General features: G+C 29.9%; 1 pseudogene; it reads left to right on the top strand.

Moving 5' to 3' along the window:
* The window catches only part of LOC142325793 (T-complex protein 1 subunit beta-like), a 29,895-nt pseudogene extending 16,144 nt beyond the window's left edge, over positions 1–13,751 (top strand).
* The last annotated feature ends 1,739 nt before the right edge of the window (positions 13,752–15,490 follow it).

Raw genomic sequence — 15,490 nt, 5'->3', positions numbered from 1 at the left:
CATTGGCTAGTTGCACTAGTTTATTTACATTATCCTGTTCTGGCACTTTTGGGGGGGGGGCTCCTTCTAAGCCAAATTCTTCCAAGATTTTTGAATGGAAGTGGTTTTCATCTCAGCCCACGCTGAACCAATCCAGTATGCTACATCTTTTAAGGTGACTTTCTTTAAGGCCTCCCTAACAGTCATTCCTTCATCTAATTTTGCGATCAACGTCTGGAATAGCCTTTGCCAGTAATTTCTTTTTTCTACTAACCCCTGGTCTAGAGATTTTATATAAAAAAAAAAGACGAATCTAAATTGTTCTTTAACATCATTAACTGCTAGTTCCATGTAAAGATTAAAAAGTAACGGAGATAGGGAACATCCTTGTCGGACTCCCTTTCTTATTATGGCTTCTTTCTTATGTTCTTCAATTGTTATTTTGCTGTTTGGTTCCTGTACATGTTAGCAATTGTTCTTCTATCTCTGTATTTGAACCCTAATTTTTTTAAAATGCTGAACATTTTATTCCAATCAATGTTATCGAAAGCCTTTTCTAGGTCTATAAACGCCAAGTATGTTGGTTTGTTTTTCTTTAATCTTCCTTCTACTATTAATCTGAGGCCTAAAATTGCTTCCCTTGTTCCTATACTTTTCCTGAAACCAAATTGGTCTTCTCCTAACACTTCTTCCACTCTCCTCTCAATTCTTCTGTATAAAATTCTAGTTAAGATTTTTGATGCATGACTAGTTAAACTAATTGTTCTATATTCTTCACATTTATCTGCCCCTGCTTTCTTTGGTATCATAACTATAACACTTTTTTTGAAGTCTTGACGGAAATTCCCCTTTTTCATAAATATTACACACCAGTTTGTATAATCTATCAATCGCTTTCTCACCTGCACTGCGCAGTAATTCTACAGGTATTCCGTCTATTCCAGGAGCCTTTCTGCCATTTAAATCTTTTAATGCTCTCTTAAATTCAGATCTCAGTATTGTTTCTCCCATTTCATCCTCCTTAACGTCCTCTTCTTCCTCTATAAAACCATTTTCTAATTCATTTCCTTCGTATAACTCAATATATTCCACCCATCTATCGACTTTACCTTTCGTATTATATATTCATCCCTTCATATCAAATTAAAACATAAAAGTTACAAATTAAATCAGTAGTAATGTATAAAGTTGGTTTAGTAGTAAACTTGTCGTCATAGATAAGTTGATTTTGAAGTTGAGTTCTAAGGTCCTAAGAAAGGTAGTTGATTTATTCGGTTTTGAATACCAGATTGTGGATGTCTGTGTTTTTGGTGACTAGGTTTTAATTAACCACATGTTTCAGGAATGGTCGGCCTGAGTTTGCTGAAGACTACACATTTACTGTACAGTTACATTACACTGATAAGTCGTTAATGACCTAACTTGTTTTGATGCTACTATAAATAAAAAATAATTTTTAAAAAATCACTAGCAAATTAAGTACAAAACAACTAGAAATAATTCAAAATAAATATAAATTAAAAAATAAGATAAAATACTTGAAAATAAATTTTAGCACAATTTTAGTATTTTTAAAGTCAGTTTAGTATTGCTATAACAGTCTTTGTAAAATTATAAATGGATTTCTATTTTTTAATTTAATTACGGCATCTGTTGTTTTCTTGACACAGACTAACTTAATATCTAGTAAACAATAAAAGAAATGTTATATAGTTTGCATCAAGGAAATGAGAAACTTTGAAAAAATTGTATTGGTAGACCGCAGCCCCCTTACCTTGGTACAGCTGAGTAACATAATGAACTTAGCTTACAGTATCTTTCCATTAAGTTATCGTAGAACAATGGAATAGCATGCAATATATTACTTTTGTGTCTAAGCATTTTTTAAAAACAGTCTTAGTGTGTGTAGAAAATGTTGTCGTCACTCTGATTTAGGACGTCACAATCATATTCTATAATCATTTATAGTATAGTCAACATGTAATTATAGAAGTTTGAGAAAACAAGTTTTGCTCTAAAAAGACGTTTAGGTAGTGTATGAACTCGTAGTACAAAATTGAGACTAATCAGTTTGCTAGAAAAAGCCATATCATTCAACACATCTTTAAGAAGTGTCTGTAGTTTCTTTGCTTAAGAATTTGAAGAATGTTGTTACAGGACTTATATCACTAAGTTGGAGACAAATTTGGAGTACAAATTGGAAATCATCCAGGAACTTAAATCAAACAGTTATTTAAAGCAATAGCAATTCTGCAAACATTGGAAATGCTACATCATATTATGCAAAATATCTTTAAGAGACTGCAGGAATGTTTGTACAAAAATGCAGTTTACCTGCAATGTGTCACCTTCAAGAAATAAAATTTCTATTATGTGTCTTAAATGACATATTATAGTGTTAAATCTATTATTAAATATTATCTTAAATATAATAATTTTACTACAATTCCTTCCTTGAGACATTGTATTATTATTTTTCTTTTTAAATAGAAGAAATGTTATTGATGTATTTTTTATTACTTTCTATCAGTAAATTTAAAATTCAGCAAAAAGGTAAACAGAATAATATTTAGATACTGTAAATTTGTCTGAGAATAATTAATTTCTGCAGTTTTTTTAAGAAATGTAAACTTTTCTTTACAATCGTTAAATTAGTTTTAATAAACTAAATGTACTAGGCAGAAATGTATTTACTTTCTGTTCATTAATTTCTGTTATCTATACTACATATTAAATGTGCTAGTATAATGCCTGTTGCAAAATTTATATCCAGTAAATTAATGTTTTAAAATCAGTAAAGATACATGAAAGATTTTTCATAAAAGTAAAAAAAAAAAAACTATATATATTGGTTGGTTTTATATTTTCACTGATTAAATTGGGTTACGAAATACAGCATCAAGACTATTACATAAACAGTCTGAGTATGCCAGTGTGTTTTATTTTCAGAAGTTTTACTTCAGAGAAGTTTTTTTAGTTTATAAATCATTATATCTTGATATTGTAGCAATTATCAGATTATAATGTATTTTATGTGGAATATTATTTAATTATAATTAAATTATTTTACATGCAAATTGTTATTTAATTATTAAATAAGTTTATAATAAGCATGTGACTGCAACTAGATAATTTATTTTACTGATAAGACTTTAGCTACTCATAACTGGAATATATTACACACTTGTTACTGAATAAAAAAGTTTATTAAAAGTGAGATTAAGAATTTCAATTTTTAATGTTAAATAAATAACGTATACATAGTTGAATTTTATGTAATTCTTATTATAAAATGAACGTATTATTTCTAGGTTATTATTAAAACTACCGAACATAATTTTGCACATTTTAAAGATAAAAAATAGTTTTTTTTTCAGTGGTAAAATCGAACCAGATTTTTAAAAGCTAGATTGTTAAGCTAACCATCTTTATCAACTAGTAGATCGTAATTTACAAGTAGGAATGATTTCATTATTTTTATACTTTACTCCCTGTCAGGTACTGCATGAAATTGATTTAATTACGCTCGAAATGCGTGAAGCTTTTGTCATGGTTAATCATTGACGTCTGTAGATAGAGTTGGTATTAAGAGAGTTGAGAAGATTTCGATTCAGATTGTAATGCAACGTCATAGTCTCGGATTTTACCTTACGATTTTTGTCGTAATATTGTAATACAAATGTATGACCAATGTATAAAATACATTTATATTATTACATTTTTTATATTTGGATTTTATTAAGTTCAGTTTACATTGGTTATTTTGGTTGGTTGGTTATTTACCAAAACATCAATGATTTTACGCAGGAATCATAGAGTGCGTTGTGTGGTACCAATAATATTGTAGGCTTTCCGGTAATTCCCATAACATGCTGTAATTTTGGAGTGATAAGATTTTGTGTTTTGTATTATGCATTTATTTACATCTAGCATTCTAAAGTTACCTCAGTAATTAACCGGATTTGACTGCTATTAGGGAGTTTATTAATTTACATAATTTTAATATCAATTTACTTAGGTAAGGAATTATACTGTATTTTTAATCGTTGTAGTTCCATATTTCTGTGGTTTTCTGTGTTTAAAAACTATTAATATTGAATTTAACTAATGATCATAGTTTAGTTGACGTTATAACCCAAAAGTATTTTGGGTTTAATTACAAACAAAATTTTACTTTTGTGTTGGGACGTCTAATTTTGCTTAGTTATATGATATTCAATATTTCAATTATATGAAATTTTTTTTAATTTGTTAACAATTTTGTGTGTTCGGGACACCATTTAAGGTTTTGTTCTGTTTTTGTAAAGTGTTAGAAATTATTAGAGTAAAATAATGGTTTTTTAAGATTGTGAGTCTTTCTTTAAGAGCTATTTATTACGTCTTAAATTAAGAGTTTCCATACAAGTTACAAGTTGGTCCTTCGAAATTTGCATGAATATTTTTTCCCTAAAATATGCAACAGCTACAAAATATGTCATTCAACATATATTGCAGCTGTTTAATTTGAAAAAAATGAAATTTTGAGTTTGAAAAATACGTAATTTATGGGTTAGCGTGGTATAGTTAAAAAAGTATACTTCACTTTCAAAATACGCCTCTAGAAGAGAAGTTATTGTAAATTTAGAATTCCCATATTAGTAGCATTTAATAGTGGGAATAGAATTTCACTATTTCAGAATTATGTAAAACCGGTTTGCTTCTCTAATAGACAAATGAAAAATTAATTTTATAGTATTGAAGTAAAATGATGTTCCTTAAGTTGTAGAGGGAGGTGATTACTTTCCAGTAGAAGATTTATATTTGTATATTTTATAGCACCAAATGACTAGTTATTTCTTGTCATACACTTATACTTCATAATCAAAATTTTCAATGTTCAGTTAGATCTACGTAATTTTTTTAAATGTTTGTAGGTACATTTATTTTGGCAATTATTTACAATTGGGACTTGCCTCTGATTTTGATGGAATCTGGAATATACTTTATTTATGATCTATTTGTTCATACAATTGAAATTTGCTTTCTGAAATATATTTCATTCAAGTTATGTACCTTGTAAGTTGTCACTACTCTTGCCAAAAATTTCATAATTCAGCGTCGTACAAGTGTATTATAATTATTTTTGTTCTAAATAATTTGTTATTGTATTTAATTTTGGGTTCAGCCTAACAATCGGTCAATTTAATATTTAATCGGTCAATTTAATATATGCGTGAAGTGAGCGTTATGTTTGGTTAGGATATTTTGATATCGTACAAAGTTCAGTATATAGTTACCAAACCTAAACCTAATTGAACTCAATTAAATTTCACTTAAACCAGTTATTTATTCTGTAAATAATGTATATTGCATTTAAGTTTAACCAAACATAATTTAGTCTGAAGTGAGTCTGATCTCATTCTTAACTTAATTCTCAAACTTAACTAAACTATTTAGTCCAAAATAATGTATATTACACTTATAGTGTTGAATTATAAACGTTTTGGTGAGGGTACTGTGTAACTTAGAAGGGACGTAACTTAGGTATAAGGGTGAAAATGAATAATTTAGGTCCTAAATAAGGTATATTTCAAATTTCATCCAATTCAGATGTGAATCCCTAATTGTAAATAATTATCTTCAATTGGTTAATTTTTTTTACAAGTTAAATTTTCTATAAAAAAAAAAACGATGAAAGTTTTTGTATTTATTCAATAATTATAATTAATGTGTTTTATTAAAATTAATTTAATATTACATTTCCTATAGTTATAGTTATTCAAAATTATTCAGTATTTCTGAATTTGCTCCCAATTATTTATAACTGGTTGTTAATAAGTAAGTGTTTTTGGTTATGCTATAGCTTTTTATGAATTTTTAATAAACTATATTTTTTATAGTATTGTCTAAAGAATAATTAATTAATTTCTTGTTTTTAATTAATATTTAACTGTTGTAATGATTCCCTTTATGGTTGGTTAAGTACGTACTTTTTAGTATTTTTGAAATATTGAAAAAGTATATATTTTCTGATATTTCACTTTATTTGATTTTCCCCGGCAAGGACATTTACTGGACCCATCCCTGTGGTTGTCACTTGCTTTACTGAGTTATGCGTTTAAAGAATCTTATACTTAGTTTCTGATTTAAAAATGTACTTATTGGTAGTTATTTGATGCAGACAGTATTGGGCAATATTGGCTTGTTATATTATGAATTAGGTATCAGACAAGAGTTAGGTATCAGTTGCCATGGCTGGTGGAGTGAGCAAGACGGCAGAGATTTTTATTAAAACTGGTGGCGACAGGATGTGTGTTCTGGTGACGCTGGATGTGCGGAGTACATTTAATAGCATTCCTCACATTATCATTATGCACTCCTTCGTGGTGTCCAGCAGTATCTGTGTAGGATAGTCCGGTCATATGTTACAGGATGTAAGATGGTATGCCAGATTCAAAATGGACTGTGGTTGAAGTGGCCCTATCAAGACCACTATGTCGTAGATTCCCCTATTTGGAACCTCACATACGACAGCGTGTTCTGGATTGCCCTTCCTCTGGGAGTCATGCTTTATGGATATGCCAATAACCTGGCAATGGTGATTGATACCCTCACTCGTAGGGAGACTGTCGCTAAGATACATGACTCTTATTTGGCGATTAGAGCATGGATGGGGGATGCCGGGCTGGAGTTAGCACTGGAGAAAACTGAGGTGGTAGTAATCACTGCTGCTTTTTTTCTTTTAGGAGTAACTTGTTACTTGTCAGATTGTCTACAACCTTTCTGGTTTTGGTACTTAACATAATGTAAGTTTTGATCCCTTTTACGTATGCTGTTAATTTTGGTTTGCGGGTCAGGTAACTTGTAATGTGGTCATATAAACATTAGAATCTGTTGTGTTCATTCATTTTATATATTGTGTTGTACAATTTGTTGATAATAAATTTAATAGTATGACCTAATGTCCTATTAATAGTGTCATATGTCCTATTAATTAGGATGTGTCAAGTTCGTGATTGTAAATGCTGCATTAAAATATGTGTATCAAATTTTATTTGTAATAAATTACATAGTACAATAATTACAATAGAATTTGCCCAGTTCAGGATATGCACTGTGTAAAATATGCATGTTATGTTTATAAAGTATTTATATGTAATTTCTTTGAAAAGAGATTGTTAGATTGTAAAAACCTAAAAAAAAGCAGTGATGAAGAGAACATTTTTGAGGATGAGTAATGGTAGACAGGCTTAAGTGGAGATCCACGATTGGCAGCCTAACCCAGTATGAAGGGAAGATGTTCTTATTTTAAGTTAAAATTAATATGTTAAATCTTTCAGGTATGACTAAGTTTAAATAGAATTGAAAAAAAAAATCTAATGTCATTAAAGTAATATCAGCCCCAAAAATTATTATAGTTCAAAATTTTTCTGTATTTAATTAAATAAATATAAATAGGTTGGGTTACTTTGTATTAAAATCCCAGCAGTTTTTAGCGATGTATTACATTAAAAGGTATCAAGTGGCACATTTTTTATAGCTACTCCAGTAATACATTTAAAAGAGCCAGGAAAAAAATTACCATTAGTAAAAATAAAAAAAACAAAAAGGTTGGTATGACAGCTTGGAACTGGGCTTTTCTGTTTTTAATATAAATTCTCAAATTTGTTATATTATATACGTTGGGCCTGTCAAAACTGATGGTTTTCATTTGGACTTGATGTGAAAAAAATGTATCGATTTAAAAAAAAAAAAATTTATTTATCTATGTGCTACAATTTCATATATCAATATTGCTATGCGTATTATTATTTTTTTCAAAATTATATCTTTTAAATGATTTTCATCAGCTACTCAGTTTTATTGCTTAAATGCTAATGTAATTAAAATCGCTATTTCAGTTATAAATTATAACAATTTTTTTCAGTATCTCATACATCGTACAAGCTGAAAACTTAACATTACAGTGGTTTATTGCTTCTTAGATCACTCTGGTTATGTAATCCATCTTAGATTTTAATGAAACATTACATAAATAATTAATCCAAGGACCGAAAGCTATCTTAAATATTTTTGCTATACGACTAATTTATTTCATTAAATTTTTAGTTTTATGATACTGGTGTTATTTAACAGCTCAGAAAATGACAGTTCAAATGAATTTTTTGAATTAAAAAATTTTTTCTGCTGTAACCACTCAAGATTTTAGTGTGAATTGTATGCATCTGTTAAGCAAAAAATAAAATTTTGTAATGTAACAGCTTTTTTCCTGAACACATGAGTAACCAAACAGCCTAAAAATCCGAAAATTGAAAAATTCATAGAAAAAAAATAGTCAAAGGATGACTGACTATTTTTTTAAAAATATCCCTAACGTATATTTAGGATACAGAATATCCCTAAAATAGGGATATTTTTACGAGTTTAATAACCACAATTATAAAAATGTGAGTTTTATAAAAATTTGATCAATATGTGTGTTTTATCAAAATCTAGTGAGTTACATTTTGACTTTTTAGGCTATTTGACAGGGAATGACTTCTTAAAAAGAAACTTATGTTTCTATGGGTTTTTTTTGTTCATGTAATTAACTTATATAATTTTTAAAAAAATTTCTCCTGGTGAAGGTAGAAGGAAGTAAATTTTGCAAGTGTGGTTGAGCAGTTGTATTATTCATTTCACAGAATCTGGAAGGCAGTCTCTGGAACTCACTTATAAAATCATATTCTGACTTTACTGTTGCACTCTCTTACTAGATTATAACATTTGATTAACTCATAACATTTGATTATTAGTATTTCCAGTCATAGTTTAAATGATTTTTGTCATGTGATACTACCAACATGGAATCAAAGAAACTGGTTGTTCATTTTTGTCAGAATTGTGTGGGCTAGTAACCCCAAATTGAGCTATATCATGCAAGACATGTGATGTGAACATTCAGAAGAATTTTATGTGTATTTTGTCTATTTTCCTTGACCAGTAGTGAAAGTTTTGTTATTATACCCAGAAGAGTGAAAAGATGACAATAATATCATCTGACATTATTAATGAACTCAAAATATTTTGCCTAAGTTAGTTTTAACATGGGCTTTCTAAAGTTCACTTATTCCTGTTTATCTTGAGGTTGTAATTTATGAATCATTGCGATTTAGAGGGATCTATACCCAAATTCAAACGCAAAATTCTGCAGACTGATTTCTATGGAATTTGAAATTCAGGCCGTATGAATTTGAAATTCAGTGTAGAAGTGTGAACTTAAATAAATAGCATCATTTACTCGCTCTGATTTTTCTGTGATGTTCAGACTAAATAACATCATCTACTTTTCTTGCGATATCAATGCTGGTTTGTCAAGTTTTTATCCAGTTCAAAATTCTGTTGCAAAATATTATAATGATGTATTATGAAACTTCAGATTTGTTCCTAAACAGCCGTTGTACCTTAATTACACATTTATTATTATTTAGATATTGCTTTACACAACAAGTTTGATGTTGCTTTGATAAGTACTCTGTGTCAGCCAAAGTTGCACATTTATCTCCAACCACCCCAGTTAAAATTTAACATGTGGTACTGCCAACATCATGTGTCACATCTATCAGATTGGATTGGCAAATTGTATTTTTAATTCCATTTTGAAAAGTTCTAAATATTTATAATTGTAGTATTACATTTTAATTTTTTTCATTTTTCTTATATGTGTTTGGTCACTATTTGCAATTCTTGGTTTATAATTTACTTAATTTCTGTCTATTGATCAATGTTATCTCAGTATAATGGGGGCTTACTGATTACTGTCTTGGAATGAATGTAGATTATGATGGAGTGTGGTAAGTTTTTCAAAAACATATGAATGATCTTTTTATTTATTAGTAGTAAATACAAACTATTGAATTTTGTACAGCCTAATGTTTTTAAAAATCCTATTGTAATGAAATGTTTGTGAATACACTTTTGAAGAGATTTAAAAGCAAGCATTCATGTAACAGACAGAATGTAGCAGCTCTTATTAGATCCTCATAAGTAAAGTTGCACCAGATTCATGGAATCTTAGATTATTGTGGAATTTTTCTTATGAATTTATTTTCAGATTTTTAAAAATTTGTTAACTAAAAGTATTTTAATTATGTGTTTTGTTTTCAATCTTATTTTTTTATAGGTTATACTTACTTTTTGAGAATTTGTGATTAAGATGGCTGAAGAGAATATTTTACGGAAGCTGCTTTCTGGCAGAATTAACAAAAGTTCTGCAGGTCTGTGTGTGTTTATTTTTATTTAATTTTTTTCACAGTTTGTCTCTTGTTAGTCCAGAATAGCTCTCTGGTTTTCATGAACTAAGTTTTGAAAGATTATTTCACTCGAGTGGTACAAAATATATAGTGATTTGAAGAAAAAGTAGATAATTATAAAAATTATGATTTTTTTTTTTCCCAAACTGAAAAAAAAATTATTTTAATTCATCAATTCTGTTGCCAAATAAAATTATTGTAAACCAGATTTAAAAAATTAAAATCTATTTTAATATTCCAAAACAGTATTATACTTGAAAAACATTTTTCTTTGTTAATCATAAAAATAATTAAAAATGATTAATGAGTCCTGAGTAAAACTGTTTACTGTATGCTTTCTTAAAATGTGATTGTTTTCCTAATGCAAGGACTACCTCAGGACATAGCAGTTTTTTTTTCAATTTTAAGGGATATGAAATAAAGTAAATTATCGGTAGGTAAAACACATTAATGAACTGGTTTCTGTAGATCACTAAACATAAATAATGCTGGTTGCAGGTCACTGCATGTTGTTACAATTTAATTAATTATTAGCTAATATCTTAGCACATTATCACTTAAAATTTGTATAAAAAACAGATAATCTAAATTTAATAAATAATCAAGTAAAGAATAATTTTTGCTTGTGTCATGAACCTTTTGACTAGTCTGCACTTCTCATTATATGTGCCAATTGTTGACATAACAATATTAATTTCAGTGTCAGTTATGTACAAATTTATTCAATAATTGCTAATTTTGTAAATATATTATTTTATCAATAATAAAAGTTAAAATACTTAAAAAACTGATAAAATAGTGTTTTAACATTTCGTTTTTTTATAAGAGCACTTTTATAGTGATCACTACTTCATCAAATTCAAATAAATCTTTTTATGTTAAAAATTAAAATAAAAAAGAAATGTTTTGTCTTCTAGGTCAATAAAGATCTAGAAGACAAACACAATTTTTTATTTTAATGTTTAATGTAAGAATTATAAATATGTAAAAAAAAATATAAGTATTTATTGACCTAGAAGGTGAAATGTAATTCTTTCTATTTTAATTTTTAACATAAAAGTTTTTTGTTTGAATCTGATGAACTAGTGATCACTACAAAAGTACTCATATAAAGAACAAAATATTAAAGTAGTAAATGTTAAAACTTTTTTTCTGGTATTTTGTTATTGTTATGATTCATAATTGCAAATTCATTATTTATGTATATGAGGGTAAATCAAATATAAACGCGATTTTTGTTCCTGAGCATCTATGGTTGGTAGGACTGGGCCTGCACTTCTAGGATCATTAGGAGTGGGCAGAGCCGCCGGCCATTCCACACTTCCAACCAATTTGTCAGTAACACTTACGATGTGGGAGCAAAGGTGGTGCACCCCTCTACTGCGCCATGCATAATTATAAAATTTCTTGCTCATGAAGGAGTTGATGCAATGGAAATTTTCCGGAGATTGATTGCACAGTTCGGGTACCAAACATTGTCAAGGACTCATGTGTTTGCCTGGCATAAAGAATTGAAGGAAGGACGAGAATGAGTGGAAAATCAGGAACATGATTGCCGTCCGTGAACCAGTATTACAGATGAAAACATTCATGCAGTTCAAGACATTCATGAAAACGTTCGATGGGTAAGAGTATCTGAAACTGCAGAACAGGTCGGAATAAGTTTTGGGAGCTGTCAAGCGACCATCACAAATGATCTACAGTTCTGTAAAGTGTGTGCCAGATGGGTCCCTCGTCTTTTGACCGGAGATCAGAAGTTAAGACACTTGGAGATCTGTCAAAGGCTTACAGCAAGGTTTGTGAAAGAAGGTGATGTATTTTTGAGTTGGATTGTCACCTACGACGAAACATGGGTCCACCACTACACTCCCTAGTCAAAACAAGCTAGTATGGATTAGTGGAAGAAAGGGGAGGGAGCCCCAGTAAAAGCCAAGACTCTACTGTCAGCTGGGAAGTTTCTTTCAACCATTTTTTTTTGACTGGTGAGGAATTTTGCTCATTGATTTTGTGCATGAGCGATGTGTAATCAGTGCTGCTTACTACTGTGAGCTGTTAAATGAGGTGAGGGCTGCATATTGGCGCTAAAGATGAGACCAACCGATTCGAGAGGTCATCCTCCTCTATGACAATGCCAGACCCCACACTGCACCTCTAACGGTCTCAAAACTAGAAGAAATGCACTGGACTCAACTTGATCATCATCCCTACAGCCTGGATCTATCGACCTGCAATTTTCATCTGTTTGGGTTGCTTAAAGAAGCTCTAGGAGGACAATGATTTGAAGATGATGAGGGCATGGAGGGATTTGTGCGCAATTGGCTCCTGACTCATCTAGCTTTATTCTATGATGCTGCAATTTTTTATTTATTTGTAATTAAAAACAATTATGATGAAAATTAAGTACTCAGTCTTATTTTTAATCAACTATAAATAAAACTAAGTTTCCAATTTAACCTGTAATGAGGTTAATTGTATATTGATTGTACTATTAAACAAATGGCCTAATTTCTGCAATTAATTTGTATTCACTTGGAGAATTCTCTCTTGTGATCCCATTCCAAGTTTTTAAAGTATGAATAATTATTAAATGAAAAAATACATTTTCAATGAAAATGATTTGATGGTGATTTTCTATCATAGTCATCACTTGGTACTGGCCTTTTATAGTTAGCCAGATATCATTCTGTTTAAAATATTTTTTTGTAAAAATCCTTGAAATTTAGCTGGAAAATGTTATAAAAAAATTCATTCTAGAAATAAACCAATCTGTACATGCTGTAGCATTCTCATTTTACCAACAAATTTTAATTTTTTTTTATAAAATTGAGCTTTTTCTCTCATTTCTATTATATAAACATGTATTTAAAAAATCTACACCCAAATGATAATATTTCTTCAGTTCTTCTTTAAATTTACACATTTGAAGTTACTTTCTTTTTCTGTTTAGCCTTTGGAACCACAGTAATGTATTATCTCAGAGGTTGAATTGGAATGATATGTATGAATGTAAATGAAGTGTAGTCTTGTATATTCTGTGATTGACTGTTCCTGTGGTGTGTGGTTAATTGAAACCCAACCACCAAAGAACACCGGTATTCATGATCTAGTATTCAAATCTCTATAAAAGTAACTTCCTTTACTAGAATTTGAACCTTAGAACTCTCGACTTCAAAATCAGTCATGTGAAGTTACTGGAAAAATTAAAAACTTGCAACTAATTTTTAACCCATAATTACATCTTAATTACCAACTTTTAATTTGGTAGAGATTTCTAAATGTCAGAATTTTAAGAAAAGTTTAGATTATACCTTTTTTAGCACATTTTTTTCTAAATGTTTTATTATTTTTAAAAAAAAAATTATATTTTGTTCTTTTTTATGTTATATTTTTATTTGTGGATTTATATGTTTGTTAATAGAAAGTAATGAAGAGAAGATAAGAAAAATTGTTGAGGAAACAATTGCCAGTTACCAAGAAAGTGCTAGTGCTGCTGCTTCCTCAAGTAGTGCGTGTAAGTTACAGTAACATTTTTCCTCTTTGTAGATGAGTCGTTGGAGTTTTGGAAAAGCATGTGAATTGCATAGCGCACCTTTGTTATTTCAGTTATGATTTTACAGAATATTTTAACATGCTTCACTTTTATAATTCATGAGACCATAAGTGAGTGTGGACTGACATTTTTATTGTTTTTAAAAAAAATCCTTGCTGAAATTATAGAATACAAGTTATATTTTGATACCTTATACCATTTTAAAGCATGGTGGCCTTTCTTTCCATGTTTAGTGTTTTTCCTACATATGCACTTCAGATGTTAAAAAAATAACAGAGTTTTAATTTGTTAGATCCCTTTCATGCGGTATACACTGTTGATTTAAGGCTAGGTTCAAGGAGCAAAAAGGACAGTTTTAGTTGTGTGCATGGCCGTAGATTTATTTCTTATCTTTCCACTTGTCAGTGCCACTAGCAAAGGCAACTTCTAAACGGATAGCTTTCTGTGTTTTTTGATGTTTTCTAAGTGTGAATCTGTAGTTAAAGTTCAACATGTATTCTGGAAGTTTAACTGTAAAATTTTAATTCCAAGTCACAATAACATTCATTAATGACATAATCAGTATGAAACGACTGGATGTCTTTGTAAAAGGAAGAGTATGTACGGGTTGTCCAAGAGTATGTGAAGAAAATGTTGAAGGTGTCTGGTGGTTTTTTTCTTGCTTAGTCCATAAAAATCTGTCGAAGATCAATGTGAACTAGCTATGCCAGTGATGACAATGTGGAATATTTTAAGGAAATTCCTACATATGCATCCATATCATTTACACCTGTTAAAGGCGTTGAAACCTACCGACTATGCTCTTTGTGTTGACTTCGGAATCAAAATGTTGCAGCCTGAAGATGATTTTTTTTTTTGTTCGTATTTTGTTTAGTTATATGTCAACGTTTTTATCTTAGTGTAAAAGTTAATACACGTAATGTCATTATCGAGGAGGTAGGGGTCTGAAAATCCTCGTGAACTTTTACAATGCGAAAGGAACTCAAAATTAAATGTTATTGTGTAGTACTATGATGCAAGTTGGAATGGGCCATTCTTTTTCTCTGAAGCAAGAGTAACAGGAGTTTGGTATTTATATGGAGTTATCAATAATATATGGAGATTATACTAGATATACTAAATTAACTACAGAATTTACGGTTGCCTCTTGGAGGAAGAACGAGCCGTATAGTCTTTGTTTGCTTAGGGCACAAAAAACATTGACCTTAGGGCTATGAAGATTGTGCTGCAAAGTTTCATGAGAGTTTTACTACCCCATATTAGGCTTATGGGTGTTCACCTTGCTGCTGATGTGAAACGTTGACTCATCACTAAAAATTACATTGTCTAAAAAAGTATCATTGTCTGAATTCTATCCATCATTTCAATAAAACTGCAGCTGAGCAACTTTGTCATAATCTGTAATTTGTTGAACCTTGCTTATATGGCTTCAAGAGTAATCGTTAAGTAATACGTGCCAAATAGTTGTTTCTGAAATGCCACTCTTATGTAATGCATGTCAAGTTGATTTCTTCAGACTATGTGTAAAGCTTTCTTCGACTTGTTCCACAACAGCTGCAGGGACGTATGGGTGCCTTGGTGATTTCTGTGTGTTTAAATAACAATCAACCTGTCTAAATGAAGGATTGGCGACAATAGTAACTCTCTAAGAAAATTGAACTACATTTGCTGACTGCAAATTGTGAAACCA

This window comes from Lycorma delicatula, chromosome 5, assembly GCF_047948215.1.
Source record: "Lycorma delicatula isolate Av1 chromosome 5, ASM4794821v1, whole genome shotgun sequence".
NCBI lineage: Eukaryota > Metazoa > Arthropoda > Insecta > Hemiptera > Fulgoridae > Lycorma > Lycorma delicatula.
This window is presented reverse-complemented; position numbering and strand designations above follow the sequence as displayed.